The sequence below is a fragment of the Mauremys reevesii genome, linkage group 2 (genome assembly GCF_016161935.1).
Source record: "Mauremys reevesii isolate NIE-2019 linkage group 2, ASM1616193v1, whole genome shotgun sequence".
Taxonomy (NCBI): Eukaryota; Metazoa; Chordata; order Testudines; family Geoemydidae; genus Mauremys; species Mauremys reevesii.
The window spans coordinates 227815214-227821981 of NC_052624.1; the positions used below are offsets into that span (position 1 = coordinate 227815214).

Consider the following 6768-nt stretch of genomic DNA (forward strand, 5'->3'; position numbering starts at 1 on the left):
GCGACCAGTAGGGGAAGGAGGGGGCGGGGCATAGAGGCAGACAGGGATGGAGCCGGAGCGGGGAGGCGGGACATAGCGCGCTGCATGCTGGGGGAGTGAGTTTTCCCTCCCGCCAAGCCTCACAGTGGGAAACAGCGGCTGCTTGTTCCACTGAGGCTGCGCAATAAACTCACAGCCCTGTTCGGGTTCGGGTTCTGCTGCTGGCGCTCTTGCCTCCCAGGCCTCGGCCCGCTCCCCCTTAGTTGCTAGGGCTGGCGCTTGCAGGGAGGCAGTGGGGCTGCTTGTGATCAGAAACCACTTACACTCAGGAGCGCTTTCGTTTGCCAGTGACGCAGGACTAATAAAATGCACGTGAACAGCGCAGTTTGCAGAGGGAAGAAAACACCTGTCCGAGGACAAATGTTACTGACAAAGGATTTCTCACGTCACTGCTGTAGAGTGTAATTTACAAAATCATGTCTCCTTCGAGCCGGAATCGAACCAGCGACCTAAGGATTCCCATAGGCAGCACCTCTACAGTCCTCCGCTCTACCAGCTGAGCTATCGAAGGGACTTTATGAATAAGCTTGTTTCCTCTGTACACATATCTCGCTTTCATGACTCAACCATTCTAGTATAACTCAGTTCATAGCACTTAAGGAGAAGTTAGTCTGGGGCAGTAATAAATTTAGTGAGAGCAGCTTTTGTACCAATAACAAATGGAGAGAGAAATGGAGCTTTGGAGAGGATACCTGTTGACTATTGATGCAATATTATGGTAGCCGGACTTACAATTTCCCCCCTATAAAAACAAGTAAATTCTCTCTGAGGAGATTTTCCTTCCTTTCATGTATATTTGCCTGACAAAATATAGTATGATATAATGTATAATCTGAGGCTTGGTCTACAGTACAAATTTATATTGCCTGAGCAAAATAGTAATACCAACCTAGCCCTGAGTGTAGACAGCACTACATCAATGGGAGGGCTTCTCCCATTGACATGGCTACCACCCCCTCTTGGGGAGTTGGAGTACCTATGCCAAGGGGCAAAGTTCTCCTGTCAGTGTAGATAGCTTCAGTAAGCACAACAGCTGCATGGGTGCAGCTGCAGCACTGTAAGTGTAGACAAGCCCTAAAGAATAACATTCTCTCTCCCTTACTCCTGTGCAAAAAGCATTAGGTGTAAGAAAAGGCAGAAGATCAGCCGCCTCAGTTATAAGGTACTTTGTATTGGGGAAGGGAGGTTAATTATGAAAGTCAAAATGGTATTATCTTTTTGCCTTTTATTTAAATCAAACACTAATAATAGGTGTTCAACCAGTCTAAAAAAAAGCAACTTTTCTAACCACATTTCCCCCCCACACACACACATCGCAACTGTTTGCAACCCAAGCAAAATAGTCTATAAAAACTAAAGAGGAAATGACTAAACATTAAAAACAAAACTTATTTATCATTATTGGCTACCCTGAGAAAAATGAAAGTACAATAAAACCTCAGTTACGAACAACCTCCATTCCTGAGATGTTAGTAACTCTGAAATGTTTGGAACTCTGAACAAAATGTTACAATTGTTCTTTCAAAAGTTTACAACTGAACATTGACTTAATACAACTGAAACTTTACTACGCAGAAGAAAAATGCTGCTTTCCTTTTATTTTTGTTAGTACTTTATGTTTAACACTTTACTGTAATGTATTTGCTTTTTTTTATTTTTTGGCTATGATGCTGTCTGACTGTGTACTTCTAGTTCCAAATGAGGTGTGTAATTGACTGGTCAGTTTGTAACTCTGGTGTTCATAACTCTCAGGTTCTACTGTAGTAAACTGTATGTAAAAGATCAAATTCTAAAAATTGTTTCACTTAATATACTGATTCACCTCTATCACATATGTAAGGATTTTACAAGTATTTTAACTCATGGGTGTCTCTAAATAAAATATTTTATCTGTTATAAACAGCATTTAGTACCTAATGCTTTTACACCTTTTATTTAATTAGTTAATTGAACATAAGAACAGCCATGCTGAGTCAGACCAAAGGTCCATCTAGCCCAGTATCCTGTCTACCAATAGTGACCAATGCCAGGTGTCCCAGAAGGAGTGAACCTAACAGGCAATGATCAAGTGATCTCTCTCCTGCCATCCATCTCCACCCTCTGACAAAGAGACACTAGGGACACGATTCCTTACCCACTCTGACTAATAGCCATTAATGGACTTAACCTCCATGACTTTATCTAGTTCTCTTTTAAACCCTGTTATAGTCCTAGCCTTCACAACCTTCTCAGGCAAGGAGTTCCACAGGTTGACTGTGTGCTGTGTGAAGAAGAACGTCCTTTTATTTGTTTTAAACCTGCTGCCCATTAATTTCAGTTGGTGGCCTCTAGTTCTTATATTATGGGAACAAGTAAATAACTTTTCCTTATTCACTTTCTCCACACCACTTATGATTTTATATACCTCTATCATATCCCCCCTTAGTCTCCTCTTTTGCAAGCTGAAAAGTCCTAGCCTCTTTAATCTCTCCCTATATGGGACCCGTTCAAAACCCCTAATAATTTTAGTTGCCATTCTCTGAACCTTTTCTAATGCCAGTATATCTTTTTTGAGATGAGGAGACCACATCTGTATGCAGTATTCAAGATGTGGGCATACCACGGATTTATATAAGGGCAATAAGATATTCTCTGTGTTATTCTCTATCTGTTTTTGAATGATTCCTAACATCCTGTTTGCTTTTTTGACTGCCGCTGCACACTGCATGGACGTCTTCAGAGAACTATCCACGATGACTCCAAGATCTCTTTCCTGATTAGTTGTAGCTAAATTAGCCCCAATCATACTGTATGTATAGTTGGGGTTATTTTTTCCAATGTGCATTACTTTACATTTATCCACATTAAATTTAATTTGCCATTTTATTGCCCAATCACTTAGTTTTGTGAGATCTTTTTCAAGTTCTTCACAGTCTCTTTTGGTCTTAACTACACCTCTAACTTGATATAATGTGACCCAATATAACACGAATTTGGATATAACGCAGTAAAGCAGAGCTCTGTGGGGGTAGGGCTGTGCACTCCAGTGGATTAAAGCAAGTTCGATATAACATGGTTTCAACTATAACCCGGTAAGATTTTTTTGTCTCCCGAGGACAGCGTTATATTGGGGTAGAGGTGTATCTTGAGCAGTATAGTATTATCTGCAAACTTTGGTACTGTACAATTATTTAAATGAAATAAAGCATGATTTAAAAAGGAAAAAGGCAGGAAACTAAAACCAAGACAGGGGATTGCCTAAACACTTAGGCCTTCATCTTGCAAAATAATTATGCACATGGTTTAGTTTAAACACACACACACAGAGACCCAATGTATGTAGTACTATACATGTCTGTAGGTCATTTCAGGACTGGATAGGGTTGCCAACTTTCCAATTTCTAGAAACTGGACACTCCAGCTCCGCCCCCTCCCCCTGAGGCCCCACCCTATGTTCCACCCCCTGCACCGGACACTGTCAGGTGCCATTTTCAACCGGAATTTCCGGTCGAAAACTGGACACCTGATAACCCTAGGACTGGGGCCTTAGTTCTCTTTGTGATCAATAAAATGCTCTATTTCTGCCATTTAGGGATTGAACAACTCATTTATTTAGCTCCTATACCACTTAACTTGTGACACCAAATATTGTTAACATTTGAAGAGAGCAGTTAGGAGATTTCTCTTATTTATACAGGAATTAGAAAAGTTGTGTGTGTATACATAATTTATTACTTTATAACCTAATGCCCATGGTGCCTTACAATACAGTACAAAGACAGATTGTAATCTCTTTGGGACAGGCAATTTAAGGGCTCACTTCTGCAAACATTTCTTCCAAGCAAAGTACCTCATACTGTGACTAGTCCTATTGGCAGTACTTTACTGGAATTAGTCATGGTAGTAGGCACTCTGAGTCAGAGCCTGCTCATGCTATCAATGACAAAACACCCATACATTTAAGGTGTAAAGGATCAGGTCCCATTCACAGCAGTATGCATCTGGAGGACTGAGCTGAACAGAAATAAGACACCCAACACTGACAAAGAAGAGAGTCTAAGGAAGAGGACAGTATCATTATATCATGACTTGTGAAGGTAGTATATGTGTTTCAGTCTGATCAAAAAGCGACTCTGTCAGCTCGGTCAGCACAGCTGATTGTGACGCTAAAAGTCTGGTTGACATCATTAGGCTGGGGCCGGGCTGCGCAGCAGGACAGCGGGGCTAAGGCAGGCTCCCTGCCCAGCTCCGCCTGGCTCCTGGGAAGTGGCAGCATATCCAGCTCCTAGGCAGAGGGGTGGCCGGGGGACTTCATGTGTTGCCCCCAACCATAGGCACCACCCTGAGCGCCAGCTCTGCAGCTCCCATTGGGCAGGAATCCACAGTGGACATGAATCTGGGACGTCACGGGTGCATCCTGCTTCCTGCTTCCTGCATCCCCGGGAAATGCCAGGGAAGCACTGGTACAGCTACTATTTAAGGGATTGCCTGAGGTGACTGCCTCCCAGGGCCCCTGCAAACCACACCAATCAGAGCTGCCCAGAGCCTGCACCTCAAACCCCTCCTGCCTCCAAAGTCCCTCACAGAGCCCACATCCCGCACTCTAACCCCCTGCCTCAGCCCAGGGCCGGCTCCAGACCCCAGCGCGCGTGGGTGGCATTTTGCTGGCAGGCATGCGGCGGGCTTCGCGACCTTCCGCAGTCAGGCCTGCGGGAGGGCCCCCGGAGCCGCGGGACCAGTGGACCTCCCGCAGGCATGACTGCGGAGGGGTTCGCTGGTCGCGCGGCTTGGGTGGACCTCCCGCAGGCATGCCAGCAGATGCTCCACCGGAGCCGCGGGACCAGCGGAACCTCCGCAGCCGCGTCTGCAAGAGGTCCCCCGGAGCCGCGGGACCGGCGACCTCCAGAGTGCGCCCCACGGCGCACCGTCCTGCTTGGGGTGGCGGGATTCCTAGAGCCGCCCCTGCCTCAGCCCCACCTCCAGTCTGGAGCCCCCTCCTGCCCCCTAAACTCCTCATTCCCAAAGCCTGCACCCCCAGCCAGAGCTCTCACCCCCTCCTGCACCCAACCTGCTGCCTCAACCCAGAGCCTCCTCCCGCACCCTGAACTCCTCATTTCTGGCCCCATCCCAAAGCCCGCAGCTCTTCTGCACCCTAACCCCGAAGCACCCTCCTGCTCTTTCTAGCAATCACCCCAGCTAGGTGGCGGCTGCTTGGGGAGGAGGGGTCCAGTGGACATGCTCCAAATTTGCAACTCCCTTCCCCAGTAGTCCTTACCCAGGAGCCTCCATTTCAGCCCCTCTGAGGTATGGGTACACTGCAATTAAATGCCCTGCTGGCCTGGCTCAGCAGACTGGGGCCATAACATTACTGTGTAGACATTTGGGATTTCTGAATCCCTCCCTGCTCAGGGGTTTCAGAGCTTGGGATTGAGCTAGCCCAAACAGCCCCACAGTGAGCCAAAGTCAGCAGACAGAGGGCAGGCAGTGTTAATTGCTGTGAAGACACACCCACCACCAGCCCTTCCCAGCAAGTGGGATACAGCAGCTGCTAGTCTAGGTGGCTGTGCAGGCCAGTCCCTCCCTGCAGGAGGAGCATGAAGGGGTGTGTGTCTGTTAAGGCAGCCAGGGGCAGTGCACTGGGGCTGGTCCAGCCTCCGCCCCTAGGTGGCCACTGCAACCCACCTAGTCAGTGGAGCACATCAGGAACCATGCCAGCCGCCAGACCTCGCTGTGCGCAAAGCCTAGCACCTCACACTAGTGGGTGCCTGCAGGAGTCTGCAAAAAGTAAGCGGGTCATATGGTCTGATGGTGCCAACACCCTGGGCAACACAAAAGGAGCCTGGCAACAGGGAATGCAGAGCTTCACTAGAACTGATGTTCCTGAAACAGAAGAGCTAGTCCCTGGCTATGGTAATCTCCCTCACACCCATATACAGACCCTTTATGTTTCAAATAAAGGACAACTTGGAAATTATGGGAGAGAGTTTATTTTTAAGGGCAACCCCCCCCATGTTTTATTTGTGACACACATTTATATACAAACACCACCTTGTATTACAGTGTACTATTCTTTGTACGATTATTGGTGGATACAAGAAAATATTATTCGATTTGATGTGGAACTTTGGACACCGAACGAAGGACAGGTGGTCATGTTGTGTGAGACATTCTAACCTATTCCCTCTCAAGCTGCTTTGGGACAGCATGAATTATATTTTATGCAACCTCACCTTCTTAACATTAAAGAGCTATAATGAATTCATAAAATAACACCAATGCAATACTAAGGTTATATATTTAAACATAAGTGTCAGGAAACGTTACACAAAGACCAGGGCCATCCCTAGGGGCATGCAGGGCCAGGACATAGATGAGGAGCTCCCCGCTGGCTTCACCCAGCCCCAGCCCAACTTCACCCCTTCCCACCACCCCCCAAATCCCCACACCTGCTCCCACCCCTTCCCGCCCACTTCCACCTCTTCCCCCCAGCACCTCCAGATGCCATGAAACAGCTGATCAGCAGTAGGCACTGGGAGTGAGGGGGAGTCTCTGTTCAACAGCGCCCACAGGTGGGCAGGAGGCCCAGGGAGGGGAGGAGCTTCTCCTTGTGCCCCCCCACTCACCCACACATCTCACCTCCCTGCCCACCTTCTCACAAAGTGTGGGGCTCCCCAAAGCACAGGGCCAGGGCAGTCACCCTGATTTGCTGTACCCTAGAGATGGCTCTGACAGACTCCCATAACATTAATT

At 47.4% G+C, this 6768-nt stretch overlaps 1 non-coding gene across 1 annotated transcript; it reads right to left on the minus strand.

The window, feature by feature from the left end:
- Window positions 1-460: 460 nt before the first annotated feature.
- Window positions 461-550, minus strand: TRNAY-GUA. The gene is given in 2 exon segments: window positions 461-496; window positions 514-550. It is a non-coding gene; the product is annotated as a tRNA-Tyr (tRNA).
- Between the last annotated feature and the right edge of the window lie 6218 nt (window positions 551-6768).